This window comes from Nannospalax galili, unplaced genomic scaffold (assembly GCF_000622305.1).
Source record: "Nannospalax galili isolate Female #2095 unplaced genomic scaffold, S.galili_v1.0 scaffold88, whole genome shotgun sequence".
In the NCBI taxonomy this organism is placed as follows: Eukaryota; Metazoa; Chordata; class Mammalia; order Rodentia; family Spalacidae; genus Nannospalax; species Nannospalax galili.
This window is the reverse complement of record NW_008358908.1, coordinates 1,063,887-1,084,043: the sequence shown is the minus strand read 5'-3', so window position 1 is coordinate 1,084,043 and position 20,157 is coordinate 1,063,887. Positions and strand designations below refer to the sequence as shown.

At 39.7% G+C, this 20,157-nt stretch overlaps 1 long non-coding RNA gene across 1 annotated transcript in view; it reads left to right on the top strand.

The window, feature by feature from the left end:
- The first annotated feature begins 3,795 nt into the window (after nucleotides 1-3,795).
- The window catches only part of LOC115068331, a 21,282-nt gene continuing 4,920 nt past the window's right edge, over nucleotides 3,796-20,157 (top strand). The window contains exons 1-2 of the long non-coding RNA XR_003847697.1: nucleotides 3,796-3,899; nucleotides 4,195-4,307. This is a non-coding gene — a long non-coding RNA (uncharacterized LOC115068331). The remainder of the gene's footprint in view (nucleotides 3,900-4,194; nucleotides 4,308-20,157) is intronic.

Sequence of the window (20,157 nt, the reverse complement as noted above, 5' to 3'; positions counted from 1 at the left end):
TCAGGGCTGGAGAGATGGCTCAGCTGTTAAGAGCACTGGCTGCTCTTGCAGATGACCCAGGTTTGATTCCTAGTACCCACATGGCAGCTAACAATGGTTCATGACTCCAGTTCCAGGGTAATTCAACACCCTCTTCTGCTGTCTTTGGGTATTGCATGACATGGGTGCACTTAAATACATGTAGGCAATACACACACACACACAATAATATTAATAATAATAAAATAATAATAAATAAAATACTTTAACAAAGAAAACTCATCTCAAAGAATAAAGTGAAGAGTGATTAAGGAAGGCATCTGACATTGACCCCTGCCCCCCCAACACACACACACAAAAAATAAATTGGAATTTTAAAGAGCCAATACAAAGCATGCCTGTGCTACCGGCACAGAAGAAATAGAAATATAGGAACAGATATGGAATCGGGCAGATGAAGACTGAGCTATCCCTTTGTTGCTGATGAATCTACTGGAAACTATGAAACTATGGCTCAGATGAGAGGACCAACTGAGTGTGACAACATCATATTCCAAAGCTAAGTGTATTCACAACAGTGCTGTATAACTCCTGTGCAACCCCCCCCCCCCGCCCCTCAAGAAGTCTGCCCCAGTAGAAAGAACCGAGGGGATCAGAATAAGTGACCTCTGAGACAGGTTGACCCCAAAGTCAGAGGGAAGCATGGGGAGAGATGATCCTTCACTTACAAGCTCTTTTCAAGACTTCCCCTATTGGAGAAACCACTCCACCGCCTTTGAGAGGAGAGAGTGAAGCAGAAAAAGCATGAAAACCCAAGTTCCTCTTACTGGGAAAGTAAAGGGTAAGTGACTTAGTATGCTCTTGTTACTGAGGAACAAACCAAGGCTGTGCTTCTCTGGTGAGACTGATGAGCAGGGGATGACCACATACTGCACATGCCTCACTAGAGATGCATCCTGAGGGTCTCAGGAGCTCCTAGCCAAGCATCTTTGATGAACACTATCTCAATCTGATAAGAGCTTCCTGCATAGAGTGATTTCTCTTATGGGAAACTGGAGACTTGGTGGGGAAACCTGGGCTTTCCCCTAGCTTTAGGACTAGCCTTGGAGGCCGTGCATGTGCTGCCCTTTGACCAGGCAGACCCTTTCCTGGGAGATTCAGAGGTTGTTCAGTGCTGTTGTGACTCATACTTACCTCAAGCTAATTTCTGATATGACACCAGCTTCCTGAGCTTATAAGTATTGCTGCTGCTTAAGAGTGTCTAGCCCAGCACCCTGCTGCCAGATGACTCCAATACTGGTTGGTGTGGGGTTTTTTGTTGTTGTTGTTTGTTTTTTTGTCAATTTGACACAAATTAGAGTCACCTGGTAAAAGGGAGCCTCAATTGAGGAGTTTCCTCCATCAAACTGGCCTGTGGGCATGTCTGTGAGACATTTTCTTGATTGTTGATTGATGTGGGAGGGCCCAGCCCACTATGGGTGGTCCTGGGTAATTTAAGGAAGCAGGCTGAGCACAGGCCAGAGGAGCAATTCAGTAAGCCATGTTCCTTGGTCTCTACTTCAGCTCCTGACTCCAGGTTCTTGCCTGAGTTCCTGCCCTGACTTCCTTCCATAATGAACTATAAGCTACAAGATTAAATTAATCTTTTAACTTAGTGTTTGAATTTTTAAAGACTGTGGGATTTTAAAGTTGAACTGTATTTTATATTATGATATTAACCTGAGATCTTAGGGACAAACAAGGAAAGAAATGTTATGACTTAAAATGATATGTTTGTGTGTCAAGTTGACAGACTCAATTAATTGTGCTGGTTAATTTTTTTCTCAACCTGACAGAAACTAGAGTCACCTGGGAGGAGGCAACCTCAATTGAAGAATTTCTTCTATCAGACTGGTCTGCAGGCATGTCTGTGAGGCATTTTCTTGGTTACTGAATGACATAGGAGGTCCCACAGCTGTGGGTTGTATAAGAAAGCAGGCTGAGCACAGGCCAGAGGAGTAAGCCAGTAAGCACCGTTCCTTTGTCTTTAGTTCCTGCCTCCAGGGTCCTGCCTCAGCTCCTGTCCTGACTTTCCTTGATGGTGAACTGTGACTACGGAAGTATAAGCCAAATAAACTCTTTCCTCCTCAAGTTGGCTTTTGTCAGTGTTTTACCACAAGAACAGAAAGCTAACTAGAACCGCACTGAGCAGGCACCTCTGTGCTGAGGGCTATACCTTGCCTGTCACACAGCCCCTCCCTGAGAACGCCAAGAAGGGCAGGGTGATGGCAAGTCTGCTTCCTCAGCCTCAGCTTGTTCAGAAGCAAGGCTCACCAGCTGAGCTCTGACCTCCTTCCAGCCATAACCCTCTGTGCCCTCCTTTGGGATCCAAACCAGCCAGTTGTGTCTTGCTTTGAACTGATTAACTGCCATTCATCTACTTGAGTGGCCAGAAGAACAATTTTTAGAAAAGGAAAAAAAGAAGGATGATTATCCCCACTGACTCAGGGGAAGAACAGCACAAAACTGTGAGGGGCCCACGTATTACTCTTCTTATTGCTGTGATCAAAATACCTGACAAAAATCAACATAAGGAAGGCAAACATTTCTTTCTGCTCACAGTTTAAGGGTACAGCAGGAATGTTCAGGCAGCTGGTCACATTGTATCTGTAGTTATAAAGCAGAGAGACATGAATGCCTGTGCTCAGCTTGCTTTCTTTTCATTAATTCTAGAACTTCAGCACATCCAAAAGTGCCACCCACATCTAGGGTAGGAATTCCCACCTCAATAACTCAGTCTAGAAACTCCCTCACAGACATGCCCAGAGGTTTATTTCCATGGTGGTTCTAAATCTTACAAAGTTGCAAATCAAGATTAACCATCACAGATTATATTATTGGATATTTACTTCCAGGCACCTTCCATGTGTGTGTGTGTGTGTGTGTGTGTGTGTGTGTGTGTGTGTTCACATGAATGCAGGTGTCCGTGGAAGTCAGAAGGAGTTGTACCCCCTGGAGCTGGAGTTACAGACAGTTGTGAGCTGCCTGATGGTGGTGTTGGGAACCAAACTGAGGTCCTCTGGAAGAGTAGCAATTTCTCTTAACTGCTGAGCCATCTCCTGAGCCCCCCAAACAATAATTTTTAACTCTGGCTTTGTAGAAGGCAAGAAGATAGTCATAAATTCTTTGGATAAACTGATGAAAGTCAGAGACATTCCCTAAAAATGCACACAAACATGCAATGTATTAGCATATATGTATATGCATAAACATGTTCTATAGTATCTTCTATATGAAATAAATATAAGCTCTATATATGTTTATAAATTATATATATACAATACCATATATGTGATTGTTTTATAGACATTTTTAAACAGTTTTATACTCTGTACTATATACATAATATTAAAACTCCTTTGAAATATATATACATATTTATATACACACACCAGAATATGAACTTCCTTAAATCATACAGTATTTTAGAAATATATAGGACATTAAATATAGTTTGGGACAAAAGAAAGATTTCAATTGGCCTAAAAAGAATTAAATCTTTCTTTTAATAAATTGATATCCCGGTTCTCTTAAAGTTTAAATAAAGAAAATTGAAACTATGTAAAAGATATGACAAATTAATTGAATCAGCAACAAAATTGTTTCTGTAATTAAACTCATATTTAAGTCTGAGTTTCTAGGCAACCAAGATTAAAAAGGAAAACAGGAAGAGCAACCAGTCATCGAGAACTACGCATTAAGAACCATGGAGCAAACAGAAAAATGTATAAAAGATGAGCCTGCTCCTTAAGAAGGAGCAGTTTTTATTTGAAAAATTCAGAGGCTGCAGCAAGGGCAGAGATGTACAATTGCTTGCGCATTCCATGGAGTCAGCTGGTATTGTGTGACATCGAGAGATCATAGCTTAAGGGGAAACAGAGGTAAGATTCATGAAAGGATGACAAACTAGCTTTGGAGGGAATCCAGTATGCAAGGCGTGGCTGTGCCATATCAACCCACCCTTTCGACAGGCAGATGGAGGGCTTGCAGGAAGAGACCCCCATTTCTGTCTTCTTCTCAGGGAGTGTTTCTTGAGTTCACAGGTGTCATTACTGCTAGTTGCTGGCACTTTCTTTAGGAGAATCGGTTCTGGAATAGCTGCAGAATGTTATACTTCCTTCAGGACCCCAAAACATTCTTATTTTATTTCAACTGGTCTCTTAACCTTCTTCACAGAAATGTTTGGGGATGCAATTAGTGCACCAGCTATCGACAACCATTCTGTGAGCTTCAGCTGCGGCCGAGGTCATTTCCCTCCACCTGCTCTGAAACATGGCCTGCTTTTCCAGGTATTGACTTTGCCACCTCCTCCATCTCATTTAAAATTTATTTACATATAGGAAACAAATAGAAGGCAGCCCTATAGAATGTAAGATTACCTTTATATTTAATATTTCTCTTTACAGAAGAGCATCCTCAGGAAATTTGCCTTCAGGGAGGATGAGCTTTTGGATACAAATTCTTCTCTGTAGGGAGGATGGTCCATTGACTCAAAAAGACTTTGAGATACTAGCCATGACAAGACAGAGCCTACCTCAAGCTTTTGTTCAGTAACAAATAATGTTTCTTTAATATCATTATCAGGTCATACTTCTTTAGAGAAACACATGTACATGCTTACTAACAAGCACTACATGATATTAACATATGCTGGGTCCTGGTTAAATACTAATTACCGCAATTGAACAATCCATTGAAAGAACCATAAATATTATTCCCACAGCAGAAAGGAAGAAAGGTGCAAGAGAGTTAACTTGCCTTTATCACACCCTATGGGAAAGACTGAAGATTCAAACCTAGGCAGTCTAGTCCCAGGATCTAGGATCCAGCTATTGTTTACTGTAGTAGCATTTCTCAAACTTCAGCATGTCTCAAAATCCCCCAGAAAGTTTGTTAAAATATAGAGGGCTAGGTTTCATTGCTGGGCATTGTGGTTCCATCATGTGTGTTGGGAGCCCTTGAGTTTGCATAGCTAGATAGTTTCCTGATGATGCTGGTGCTGCTAGGTCTGGAGCTATGCCTATGCTCCCCAATGGTCAGCCAAGAACCTTCCATGCCCTACCCTTGCACACTTTGCTTCAGTTGTTATCAGGGATGCTCAAGCCTTGATAGTCTTTCTGATTCTCTCCAGGTGATGCTAAAATGCACCTATGGCAAGAATCCCTATTCTGCTAGGAACTGCTGAACATTAGTTGCACATTGGAATCACTTGGGAAATTTTCAAAACTACCAATGCCTTGAAGTTCCCAACATAAATACCCTGATTTAATTGGGACAGCACCAAGGTTTTCCAGATTCAGCAATGTGCAGCAATGGTATGAAGATGGCTGCTCTTAATCCTTTTCACCGCAGGAGCTATGGATTTTCTGATGATGAGGCCTCAGGGGTTCTCAGTGTTCTTCTCTAAAGCAAGATGGTAAAATCCACCCAGGCCTTGGGCTGTGCCCTAAGATCAGTTGCCTTTTAGTAAATGTTTCTACTCAGGGCACAGATCAGATTCTCTTTCTTTTAAAAAGTCAGCCCCTTTACTAAAAGGCCAAGTGCACCATTCCTAAGATCAAAACATGATTTTAGCAGGCTATTGAAACTCTATCACGCTTTCCCAAATTTGGAATGGTTTATATTACAGAAAGATCCTCTGCTTCACTAAGGAATTCCTGGCGAGTTTTCTTGAAAGAACACTATAAAATGGTATCTGATTTGCACTCACTCATAAATTAAGATCTAGGCCTTTACAAAAATAGCTTACCCAGCCCTGCCATTGGTAGATGCTTCTTTCAAGACATCCATTTGTTCTCACTCTAAGATCTGCTCAGTGCTTCCCCTCTAAGATTCTTTGTTCACTCCACTATCCATAAAGCTGTTGTGAGTGATAAGACTTCAGAAATCACTGAGTCATTTGATAAGACTTTTGTTACCAAAATAGACACAGACAAAATTAAGACAGTAATTCAGGTGAAGTTTCTTTTGCTAGGGGAAAGCTTGCTTCAAGTTATTCATTAGTCTTCATGAAAGAGTCTCAAGACAGTATGATGGATTTCATCCAACAGGTCATGGTAGCTGTGATCAACCGACTTGTGCATTTTTTTAAAATATCACTGTGAATTTTTTCCCTAGAATAAACCTGCAACAGAATTTGTGAGAAAAATTTCCCTCTCCTTAACCAGTATTCCCTCATGTTGCTGGGGTTTGTATGAAGTTTTGATCCCTCTTTTTATTATCTATCCAGAGTGGACTCATGATGATTAAGCTTTGGCTGGAGCTTCAAGCTCTAAACTTAGGGCATAGGATTCAGAGATTAAAATCCTCAGAACTTGGACATGGCTATGACAGACTTCAGACAAGAGCAGGCATATTCAGGATGGTTTGGCCATAGGATGTGATAGATTTCAAATGAACTATGACTTCCACATTCCAGTCTGAAAATTTGCTCATTGTTTGGTACATCATTTCTCAAAGACAATAAATGTTGAGTTTCAAATTGAAATGGTTTCTTTCTTAATTTCTCTTTTGACCCATTCATCATTTAGGAGTGTGTTGTTTAATCTCCATGTGTTCATGTGGTGATCAGGGCTTCTTCAGGTGTTGATTGTAAGCTTCATTGCTTTTTGGTCTGATAGAATGCATGGAATTATTTCAATCTTTTTGTATTTGTTGAGGTTTGTTTTGTGCCCCAGTATATGGTCGATTTTGGAGAAGGTTCCATGGGGTGCTGAATAGAAAGTATGTCCTTTGATGCTTGGGTGGAATACTCAGTAGATGTCTGTTAAGTCCATTTGATATATGGTATTGTTTAATTCAGATGTCTCTCTGTTAACTCTCTGCCATGTTGACATATCTAATGGAGACAGTGGGGTATTGAAGTCCCCTCCTATTAATGAGTTGGGGTTAATCTGGGTCTTAAAGTCCTGTAGTATTGTTTTTATGAAGTTAGGTGCACTAGAGTTTGATGAATATTTCATGATTGTAATATCTTCTTGATTCATTGTTCCTTTGGTCAAAATGAAGTGGCCCTCTTTGTCTTTTCTGATTAGTTTTAGTTTAAAGTCTATATTGTCAGATATTAGAATTGTAATGCCTGCTTTTTTCTTACCATTAGCTTGGTATATTTTTTTTCATCCTTTCACCTTAAGGTAGTGTCTGTCCTTGAATGTGAGATGAGTTTCTCGCAGACAACAAAAAGATGGGTTTTGTTTCTTAATCCATTCACCTAGTCTGTGTCTTTTGACTGGGAAGTTCAGTCTGTTAATATTTAAAGTTATTAATGAAAGATGAGTATTGAAACCTGTCATTTTTATTTCTGTTTACATTCTTCATATAGCTGTACTTTTCCACAGTTATACCTTCATTGCATTTCTTTCCGCAACTCCTTGGTATAGTTGTGGTCACCACCAGCGGTGGCTGCTCCTCCGTTCTCATGGGTGCTGCTCTGTTGTTCTCATGGGTGTCAAGGCTGCTCGAATATTTTGGTCCAGGCTCTTCTGGCTTTCATAGTTTGCACTGAAAAGTGAGCTGTAATCCTAATGGGTTTTCCTTTATATGTGACTTGTTGTTTCTCTTTCACAGTTTTCAGTATTGTCTCTTTGTTTTATACATTTAGTGTTTTAACTGTGATGTTCCGTGGAGAGTTTCTTTTCTGGTCCTGTTTGTTTGGTGTTCTATATGCTTCTTGTATTTGTATGGGCATGTCTTTCTTTAATTTGGGGAAATTTTCTTCCATGATTCTGTTGAAGACCTGGTCCATGCCATTATCTTGGGATTCTTCTCCTTCCTGTATGCCTGTGATTCATAAGTTTGGTATTGAAAATATAGGAAAGGGGAGAGATGAGAAAAATACTAAGAAAACAGAATAGAAGTTGGTGATTTCTTATATTTGGGCATTGAAAGAGAAAATAAAGGTGACATTCAGATTTCTAATTAGAATAAATGGGTTAATTATGAAGTAATAAAGCCACAATCTAATAGCATGCATGATAAGAAAGAGTTCAGTTGTGTGTGTGTTCATGAATCTGTGTGTCTGTGTGTGCAGGTACCACACAACTACCAAGACAGTCAGTACTTGAAGGGTCAAGATTATAGAAACAGAAATCACAGCTAAGCAGTGATGCCTTTATCCATGGTATTTGCAAATTTGTAAGCACTGGTAGAGAACTAAGATCATAACCCATACATTCACTATTTCAAGGAGACAAGGATACAAAAAATAGAACTTCAGAGTTAATGAAGCAAGTGTACTTGATAAACCCTCTGAAGGGCTCCACCTTAAATAAACACACCTTTACCTAGGCCTAAACTCTGCCTCAAATTAGAATAGTCCCAGTCTGTATTAAGGCAGTGGCCTGTTCTCAACCCTCTGAGAGGAGGAAAGCTATTTAGAGTGGCTTTCACATGTCATGTCTAGCATTCAGTCAAAACTTACAAGATAAACTCCACCATCAGACTAACAACTGAAAAACTAAGGGGGTAAAGACAAAAGTAATTCAGATATTAGAGTTAATAGGTACAGACTTCAAAGTGACTTTGATTAGTATGTCTAAAATATGAACATTTTCCAGGTTTTCCCCTTCTTTTTATTAGTTCTTTGAGAATTTGAGTATTTTGATCATACTCACTACCCCCTCCTCCAATTTCTCCAAGGTTCACCTTCCTTATCCACCTAATTTTGCATCTCCCTCCCTCTCTCTTTTAATAACTTACTGGGTCCAATGTTTTTAAAGTATTTGCAGGAGAGGAGAAGGGGCCATAGAGGTTGTGGGAGAAGGTAAATAAGATCAAAGTACATGAAAGTGTGTGTGTGTATGTGTGTGTGTATCTATGTGTCTGTCTACATGTGTGTGTGTCTGTATCTGTGTGTGTGTGTGTCTGTGTCTGCGTGTGTGTGTGTGTGTGTGTGTGAAAATATTGCAATGAAGCCATGATAACCACAAATTACTTTTATGGGGTTTTGTTGGTTTTTTGAGACAAGGTTTCACTACGTAGCCCTGGCTGACCTGGAGCTCACTTTGAGGACTGCCCTGGACCTCACTTTGTAGACCATGCTGGCTTCAAACTTACAGGTCCACCTGCCTCTGCTTCCAGGATGCAGGATTAAAGGTGTGCACCATCATACCAGCTTCATTTTATGTATTTTTTATCAAAAAATGTAAAAAAATCTTCTGCAAAGAAGACTGGAGAGATGGCTCAGTGATTAAGAGCACTGTCTGCTCATGCAGAGGACCTGGGTTCAGTTCCTAGCAGCCATACAGTAGCTAACAACCATCTATAACTCCAGTTCCAAGGAATGTGATGACACTCTCTTCTGTCCTCCTCAGGCACTGCACAACACAGGTGCGCTTACATATATGGAGGCATAACATTCAGACACAAAATAAAAATAAAGCAAAAATTTTTTTAAAAGATAAAAAGTTGTTTAAAAATGAATCAAGGAGGATGTAGAAGTAAGGGACTGCAAAAGCAGTAGAAATGTGTCATTTCTTTACTTGATCTTAGCCAAAAGGCAAAGAAAACAAGAACATGTTTCATTTCTTGTCTCTTTTTTTTTCTTTTTTCTTTAAATAAATAATTTATTGAGAATTTCATACATTCATATAAGGTGTTTGGATCAAATCCATGCCCAGTCCCTCCCCTCCAACTCCTCCCATATCTCCCCATCACTTTTTTCTGATAACTCCATATACTTTCTTCTTCTTTGATTTATTTATTTTTATGGGACTTTTGTCTACTCTAACATTCCCCCTCTGATGAGGTAACCCTAAAATCTTTTAAGGATTAGATACAAGGTCCCAAATACTTTTAACATTTTTGGCCTTTGGATCAGAGTATGTTGCTAAGAGGCCCAAGGACATTTTGACTTTTAGCCAAGAAACGGGCTACTTTTCTTTCGGGTCCTTTTACCCTAACTGCCTAGCCAATCCCTACCTCCTATTCTTATCACACCATCCTCTGAAGAGGTTCCCCAAACTGCCAGTAGGCAATAGGGATGCACACCACTCTGGCTTCTTCCATGCTGAACAGGAACACAGGGTGAGGCAACTGGAGTACCCCTTCAGTGAGTCTATCTAAAAACTCCCAAATTGCATAACTCTTATCTCTAGGGGGAAAAGAAAGTCCTTGAATCATGACTAGGAGATGTGAAGGAGAAGTAAAGGCAAGAGTAATTAGCATTACAAGTTCTAGATAGGGAACTAGGAAAAAGTCAGAACAGGGCAATTTTCAAATGTTCATATGAGAGTCCACTGGAATTTCTTGACAAGGGCTTCCAAGCATTCCTCTGTTGGTTTCCTCCTCATTTTTCTTTTGTCTTCCAAGGCCGGACTCTAGAGTGATGGGTTCAGGATTTGCTTTTAGGTATTTTGATAGCTGTTGGAGTGGTTAGAATCAGTGTCAGTTCCTTCTCAAAGGCTTCTAGATGGGGGAGAAAACAAATTTATCCATCATTTTAGAACAATAGCTGGTTGCCTCCCTTAGCTACAGGTGGGCACTACAGTATTGGAGACCAGGATATGAAGTCTTACATCTGAGCAGCACTTTCTTGTAAGAAACAAAATCATTAATGAGAAATAATTGTCTAAATAACTTTTTATATAGACTTAAGCCTAATTCATTTCTTGGCTCTTGATGGCTTCACAGACCATACTTTAGTCAAATTCCATCAAAATGTTTTAAATACAATATTTCAATAAATTCTTTGAAAATTCTGTGCATGCATACAATGTATTTTTATTGCATTTGCCCCACTCCTTCCCCTAGCTCCTACCTGATCTACCTTCTACTCCCACCTCCTCTCAACTTCATATTAACTTTTAAATCAGTATAGTCTAGTCTATGTATTCTCTCAATACAGCTATCATGAATAATTATCGCTCATCATTACAAGTTTCCATTTCACAACTGACTCGTCTCACCATCAATAGAAAATAAAGGTGATAGAGAATAAGCCACTTTTTGTTCTGCTCCTTAATGTCTTGTTTCCTGCCCACTTTTGTCATGTTGTGGCTGTTTCCTATTTGCTGACTTTCAACTGGACATTTTGTAATTTCTTCAGCAGCCCTTAGTAAATGCTTACAAGGACTTTGAGTTCTTCTTCGCACCCTTGCCTGTACCCAGGATCTAGATCCACTTCTCTTCACTGTTTAATTTTGTTTCCATCACCACACTAATCATTTCCTCCCTCCCAATGTTCAGCTGCTCTCTGCTTTCCTGGTACCCTCCAAGGCTGCATGCAGTTTATGAAGCGGGGTGATAGGCACTCTCAGGATAGTTGGTACATTGGCCAATAAACCTCAGATTACAAAATGAATTTTAAAACTCAAGTTGTTGCTTCATCATCTGTTAAAATGTCAGAGTTGCATAGGAAAATGAGACTTTATTTTGAACAGAAACTTTAAAGTTTTAGAATAAAAACAGCTAAGTTATTTCCTAGAACAGGAAGAATTATTTTTTCAAAAGTGGGAAACTCAGTTGCAGATCACAAGTTCAATATACAATGATGATACATTCCCAATACCAGTGCCCCTGGTCCAAACAGACAATATTACCCCCAAAGCAGTCCGCTACTGGTATAATCAGAAGCAATAGACTTGTGCTTGTTTATTATTTTCTTCCTCTCTTGTCTATTGTTATTTATTTTCTTAGGTTTTTCTCTATTATAGTTTCTTGAATTATCACCTTGTTTTTCTTACCAATATCCTCTTCCCTTTTAAGTTGTAGACTTTACCTACAATTAGGTCATCTGTTGTATCTATTGAACATAACTTTTTCTGTATCTTAGCTTAACATTTAAGATTACAGACTGTAACAGTGTCTTGGTATTTTCTTTCCTAGCATGTAACAAAATAACAACAACAAAAATAAAGTCTAAAGACTAAATCAGAAATTAGTTACACCCACAAAACAAGGAAAAGGGTCTAGATTAATGCAACAAGATTAGAAAGCTGTCAAGTAACAGTAAGAAGCAGCAAACTGTCAAATGAAACAGGTGTTTCAGAGACTGGATTGAACTGATGAAACCAAGCCTGGAGAGAAGCCAACTTACCCATTGTCAGTTCCCTTTTCAAAAGAGACAGTGAGGGAAGGGATGCTAGTAGAGAAAGAAAAATACAGTAGGTTTAGGTTCTGCCAAAAAGAGAGTAGCTACACCATGCAAGGGCCCAGGCTACATTCCCACAGCAAAGACCAACATCTCTTACAAGTAGATCCTAACACAGGGTCTTGAACAAAGACCCGTGTGATAAAGAGGGCTCAAGGTCTGTTACAAAGACTGGAAATATCCCAGGCAGGCTCTCTTCCTCTATTTTGATTCTCTTGGTTTATAGAGACTGGAGAAAGCACAAAGGTATTCACTCATCAGCCTCTAGATTTGAGGTCAAAGAAAGTATGATAGATTGTCACAGATAACAGGAAAAACAATCAGACGGTACATCAGAACAAGTAGGGAGCCAGGACAGAACCACTCAAACAAGAATAATGAAAAAAGAAATGATGCGACATTTACATAAATCTTATATGATAAGGAAGGAAACAAAGGCAGAGAGCCAAATAAAAAAAATTTAAGAATTCAAGGAAACCTATTCACAGTGTAGAATAACTTACTAAGTATTTACTAGTAAGTATAACCTTCTAGACAAAACAATGACTTTTTAAGGTCCTGATGATAACAACCTACCAAGTTAGAAAGTGGTTATTCCTAAACATTGTTAACAATGAATGATTGTTTTAGAAATGAGAAACAGCACTTATATCTGCAAATCAAATTACTGACATAAAAGAATTGAGTCAATCATGAATAATAAAATTTAAAAAGAGATCAGAGCATTTAGAGATCAGCAGATAAAGAGGAAACATAGTAAATAATGTAACTTGCCAGGAGAAACATTTCTCTGTTTCTTTTCCTACTATTAATTTCTAATAAATTTTGCATTAATATAATGTATCCTATATTATATAATGAACAATACATAAATATAAATTTTATTGTATAATAATCTACCTTAAGAAAACATCTCTATTTGATCTCTCTACATATATGCATAAAACTATAGAATTTAAACTTATGTTTATATAATGTTATTTTTTTCTGGGTGACATAAAATGGGGTCATTATTGTTTTATTTTAATTTTAGTTTTTAGAGAATTTCTTACATGAATACACAGTACAACATTTCCACTCCTCCCTACTCCAGCTCCTCCATGTACTCCCTCACCCACTCTCAAACTCATGACATCATCTATTTTTACACACACACACACATACACACACACACACACACATGCACACCAGTTCATTAATGTTGCTCATATGTACATGTGTTTAGGGATGGCCACAGGATTGGGAAAGCTATTAGGAGACTCATTCCTGGAAAAAAAACAGATTCTCTCTCAGCAGACATTGATTAGTACAGGCATCTTCCAAATTCTTTTTCCCAATATAAGTTAATTTATTTCTACATCGTAAATCTAGCCTTTACCCTAAAAGGAAAATATTTATAGATGCCAAAATTTTACCATGTTCTATAATAAAGAGACTTATAAATTACAGGGGAAATTTCAATGCATAGTATTTCTAGCGGTTATAAACTTCTTTTGAAAAACATTGCCAAAAAATGAGGGTGGGGTGTGAAGAGTGAAATAATAGAAATATTCAGCATGGGTGTCTTAGTTATCTTCTCTATTTCTGTGACAAAACACTCTGACCAATATCAACCTGGGGAGGAAAGGGTTTATTTTACTTACATTCCCTGGATCACAGTTCATCACTGAGGGAGCCCAAGACAGGAACTCAGGGCAGGAACCAGGAGGCAGGAGCTGAAGCACAGGCCATGGGGGACCACCACTTACTGGCTTGATTCTTTGGCCTGTGCTCAGCCTGCTTTCTTATACAACCCAAGACCACCTGCCAAGGTATGGTACGGCCCACAGTGGACTGAGCCCTCCCATATCATTCAACAATCAAGAAAATGCCCCCACAGTTATTCTACACTGTGAATAGGTTTCCTTGAATTGAACTGACATGGCCACAGGTCAGTCCAATGGAGGCAATTCCCCAGTTGAGATTCCCTCTACCCAGGGGTGTCAAGTTGACAACTAAAGCTATCCAGCACAATGGGTTAAGTTAATCCTCAAAATTGAATAAAATCCTTCAAATTAAAGAGTTCAAGGGAAAATACTTTAATAGCTACAGGAATACTGTTGGATAAGAGTAATAATTTCCAGTCTTCTGTAGTTCAGTGGGAAACTATCATTGATCAAAATTTGAATATTTCAAAATAACCAATAGAGAGAATTTTGAATGTTCCCAACAAAGTGAAATGATAAACGTCTGAGGCAACAGATTTGGCAGTCACCGGTCTGATCATTACAGATTATACACACATAGTGAGATGACATGCCCTATTAATATGTCCAATTAGTGTGTGTCAAGTAAAAATGAAATTGTTTTAAAATACATTGTGAAATCACACACACAGCATAGTGTGTGTTATACATGTGGTGAAACCAAAACTCCATATATGTCCTTCATGTTATTCTCTCTGACCTTAGCATTTGGTTTTGACATATTATGCTAGTGAGGGTTTTATATTTTGTTGGAGCAATTTCTAAAGGTTGAGCAGGGAGGATGATGAGATCAGTCTGTATCACTGTCAAAGGAACTGTTTTTTCAAAACACACAGTGTGGTGCCAAACAGAGACGTCAAAGTATTTCACAACGTGGAGACTTCTTGTCTTGATCTCCAGCTCTGGGAAACTTGATTTGTACAGCTTCAGAGGAACTCAGGAATGCAGCTCAGAGCCTAAGCCTTCTGGGAGATGGTACCTCACTTCTGCGTAGATGGGATGTTTTATGTTTTTCTCCTCCACAGACAAACACAGACAGCTCTCCTACCCAGACAGGGACACAAAGCAAAGTTCAGATGTCAACTGTTACAGGGATTTTGCAGGAAGCAATTTAGCTACCACAAAAATGTCCTTGCGTCTCTCCCTGACAGAGTAACGTCTGTGTCTGAGGAATTCTTTCATTGGTCTAGCTCCCGACTTCCTAATAAGATCCCTCCTTTGCCAGTCTTCTCTCCTTGGACAGTGTTGAGCTTTCTAGCTTCTCTCTGCTCTTCCAATTGTGTGATGGAATTACTTTACTATTAATGCAAAGATTTAGAGCTGAGACAGGACAAGGCATGCAGGAGTTTTGAGTTATTCAACGAGTTTCCATCACAGAGCATCAGCACAATGGTGAAGTTCATTTTTAAAGTGGAAACTGGTTTGACTTTCAGTTTCTTTCCTTGACTTCTTTTAAAAAGGTAAAATTAGAAGGAAGAATTATGCTGCGGTAAAGTCACACACATATGAACAAATTTCTTACTCAAATATGAAACTCAGAAAACCAGAAGGACTTTTCTTATAGTTACCACATAATGGGTTATTTTGCAAGGGAACCCAGTATTTTTTTTTCCTAAATTAATCACATGATACATGCCTAAATATGAAATATCTTAAATATCTTTGGAAATGCATCCTGCAACATTCTGCATATATATGCATATATCTTCCCATATGATTGTTTTAGGATAAATAAGAAACAACTCTTTCTTTTTAGTTCTGCAAGAAAATATCCAATGTTCCTAGAGCCCATAGTGGTAAGTACTGTGAGGAGAAAGGGAAGTTCTGATTTATAATTAGGGGCCTGCAAGCCTCCTGTTAAAGGTCAGAGGGCAAATATTTTAGGTTCTAGGAGCTGAAAGGTCTCTATGACAGGTGTTCAAACCTGCCACTGGAATGTACAAACAGCCTTAGCCAAGAAATTAGCATGGCTTTATTTCAGTAAAACTGGCCAATCAAATTTAAATTATGTGTAATCTTTCAAGTCATGGCATACTCTTAATTTTATCTAACCAGTTACTTTGCAAAAAAACTTAACTAGTGGTACAAAAGCAGGAGGTGGGCTAGATTTGGTATACAGGCCAGTTTGACACCCCTGGTTTAGGGGGAACTACATACCAGAAAGAAGGAGTAAGGACAACTCCACTGAACCCTATTCCGTGCTTTGTGAGAAAACAGTTCCTTTGACAATGTTATTGAACTGGTCTAACCACCAAGTCCACCAGCGCCTTCTTTCTCAACCTTCTAAAAGTGCTCCAACAAAATACGAGACACCACCCTTCCTTCTTACACAGGTATAGAAACTTCTGTCAGCAAAATGCCTTCTTGTACCCTGCCTCATGACGTCCTCATTGCGACTGATGAGATGCACACTATTTTTCACACAAAGAATCAGAAGCAGAAAGATTAGAATAATCTTTCATTCACATGTTTAAGTTCATTTCTATGGCTAGGCCTGTGCTAGGACCTAGAAATAAGGCAATGACCAAGGTGCATTTTCTAATTAGAGTTTTCTGGGGCAAATTGTGCAACACAGGTCACTGTGTTACAGTGTAGGGGCTTGTGTATAGGAAACATCGTATGGGTGGGTGGTCAAGGAAAACATTCTAGAGGAAGGTGCCTGTGGCTCAGAAGAGACAGAAATAGACAAATGGAAGAAGGAGGGGACTGGTCTAATTATAAGGGGTAGCATGAGCCAAGAGTCAGAGGTGAGAAAGGACAAGAGCTCTGCATCAGTCAATAAGTTTCCATCACAAAGCATAGGCACTAGGGTGGCATTCCAGAAGAGCTAAGGAAATGCTGCTCAAGAAAGGTCAGGAGGGGTCATTTCATATCGTGTTGGAAAGGGTAGCTTAGCTTTACCTTAGAGTAACATGAAGCCAATGAAGGGAGGAAGCTTAGGACTACGATGAATCAGATTTATTTTTCAGGAAGATCACGCCAGCAAAAGGATGTGGTATGGATTGGAAGAAAGCAAGTCCAATCCTCTCACTGACAAACAAACTGACCCTTATTGTTTGGATCTGAAATATCTCTCACAGGGTCACAATTTTTGAACATGTGGTTTCTAGCTTATGACACTGTGTTGTGAGATTGTGGGGCCTGGGTGATAAGAGGTAGGTCATGAAAGACAGGCCTTTAAGAGTTATAGCCCAGCCCCCTTTCCAGAAATAGCTCTGCTTCCCGCTCTGCCATGTTGTGAACAAATCATGCTACAAGCTCCCACTGCCACAGAAGAGCCTCACCAGTTGCCATGCCTTCCCTACCACAATGGACTGTTTTGTTGGGCTTTTGGTCACATCAGTGTGAAAGTAATTAATACACTCCCTTTTAATAATATAATTTCAGTTTCACTGAGCTGGTGAGTAACATAACCAGGTTTGCAAGCCCATGATACACAAAGCTCAATTTGGAGTGACAATAGGGCATTTAATTTATAAGGTTGTTCTGTAATGAAACAGAAGTTCCCAATCTTTACCAACCTCATTTTCACAGTCCCATCTAAGGTTGCCCACCTGTATGACAAGACCCATCTGGATGTATCAATGGTGCCATCATTCCTTGAAAACCTACACATGCTATTTAGTTCCAGGGGTCTGTTGAGGACAACCTCATCCCACACAGGAATTTGCAAGTGGAAAAGATGAAATTCTAGGAGAGGCCAGTTGTTAACCTGAAGATAAAATTTCACGTTCCTTTTGGTCTTTGATCTCTCAGACTCCAGTTTGTTACTCACACGAAGAGAATTGTGGTCATTGGACCCAGAGATGCAGAACATGAGGAAAGGGGGTGTAAACATTTTGGTCAAAATAAGTAAGCATATGACTTTCATGACAAGTGAAATTATTGTGTTCAATCATGAGTAGCCTAATAATTTAAAAAGCTTTTTTTATAAAATTGAATTTGCCTACTGAGTATACAGAAAGTACCTTCTGGTACTTCATGGTTTGGTGATGGGTCTGTCCTGTGCCTCTGCTTTAACCTTACGGACCCACTGGTTCTGAGGAGCCAATTCTCACACTTAAAATGTGAAACTAGAAGAGATTTCCCTCCATTCTAAAAAATGAATCCTCACCTTAGGAAAGGATTTATGCTTCTGAGTCATAGAAAAGCCAACACCCTCCAGCACTTAGAACGAACACCATAAAAAGAAAAAAGAACAAAAATATCAGTGAATCAATTTCCCTTTCTGCACAGATTTGAGAGGTGAGATAGTTCTCATGTCTGCCAAGGAGCTTCCAGCTCTGACAAGTTGAATCAGCATGTTGTAAATTGTTCTCCATGGATTTGGGGCCATGTGTGGTAGCTGGAAAATAACCTAACCGGGTCAGGCTCACTTTTGCATAGAGCCTTAGCATGCTGTGAGATAAAGGAATCCCCATACAGCACCACAAGCCACGTTGGTGGCTTATGACTATCTATGATGTGAGAGGACAGTCACAGGTATCTGAGATGGATTCTGCCACTTCTTGCCTGTCTTGACTTCTGTTACTAATAATTTATGGGTATGGCAGCTGACATTGCTCAGATCTCCCTGTGAGAAAATCTTGGTTTAAATGGGGGTAATTATTTCATTATATATGAATGGAGGGATAGATTTTCTTAGGCCCTCTGGTAGTTGAAGGCCAGAGGGAGGCCAGATATCAGCAGTCTCTGGAGGTCTGCTGAGCTCTGAGCCACTACCCCATGGAGGTCCAAACCCACCCCCGATATTCCCTTTTTTTTTTTAAAAGACAAGGTCTCCCTGTAGCCCCAGCTGGCCTGGAACTTGCTATGTAGACCAGGCTGGTCTCGATCTCACAGAGATCCCCTGCCTCTGCCTCCCAAGTCCTGGCATTAAGAAAGCATATGCCACCACATCCAGCTAAAACTAAATAACAGTTTGGCTATACTGCCACAGTTTTGAGGCCACTGCACCATTCAACCCAAGGCTGTGCTTCTATAAGTTGCTATTAGCCAGTGACTCAGCATGGGGTAGGGGAACAGCCCTCCTTTGGGGCTCAATACTCCGGCCCAATGGAGGCTTTCTCTCCTGGAAAACAAGATTCCCTAATCTCCCCATCAGGGTGGCAGAGACTCCTTGAGCTGCCCTCCAGCCGGAAGCTCGCCCTGCCTGACTCTTCTTCCTTCCTGCACTTCCTCCGTGGAAACCATTCACATCATGATCTGAACCTCTCCTCTCCTGCCTCTGGCCCTTTTGTCCTTCATAAGCATTATTCTGCAGTAAACTTCAGCATTTCTAATTCTCCTTGGCATCTGCCCTTCAGAGGGCCTAAACAGAGACTTCGGTCACAGGAAAAGCAGGCCTTGAGGTTTTTTTCTCCCATCCTGAATAACATCTCCTGCACACACTGCTTCCCCTTTCTACCAGCTCAGGCGCGCCCCCTCAAGCGACAGCTGTGCCCTTTAGGACTGTTTACCTTTGCCAGTCATGTGGTCTTTTGCCATTTACTTTCCCAACAGAAACACCAACCTTGAGCAGACTGGAAACAGCAAATGTGTCTTTAATGAATCAAAAGCAAATATAAAAAGCCAAGGAGGTAGCAAAGTCTACCTCAATTGGAAATTAGCAGAGAGAGAGAGAGAGAGAGAGAGAGAGAGAGAGAGAGAGAGAGAGAACACATGAGCTCACATGTCTTTATTTTCATTGTAGAAAGTGGCAAGTAACTCAAAATTTAAAATATAGTTCTCTGAATTTTAATAATTAATAGAAATACATAATTTTATCTTTTCAACTCTCATGCCTGCCCCAAAATTCCTAGATCATTTAGCAAGTAACAGAATAGATTCACCTGTTTTCTTTCCCTTCTACCTTCATCAGTAAAAGTCAAAGTTGAGGGTGGGGAGCTGGATATGAATAAATTGAATAAGCCACAGAGTCCTCAGTGTTTAATCAAGTAGTTGCTACAATTGAGTCATTGACTTGTTTTGTTTTCCAAGTGATTTATGCAACTTACTTATGATTTACTCCATTTTATTTACCTGGAAAGTCATAGAAGACAGTGAGTAAAACATGCACAGCTGGTTCTGACCAAGTTGTCTGCTTGCAGACAAGCAAAAGACTAAAACTCCCGGAAAACTCTTTGCACCAATGGAGTCTAAGGTCAGGAAATTATTTTTTAATTATTGAAAGAGGCTTAATGCTATTTATTGACTACCACTAAGTATATAAATTCTATTCACTTTGGCTTGAAATGTAAAAGGTGAGATAGCCCGTAGAGACTTCATCCTCAGGGAGCCAGAAATACTGAAACAGTTGTTGAATCT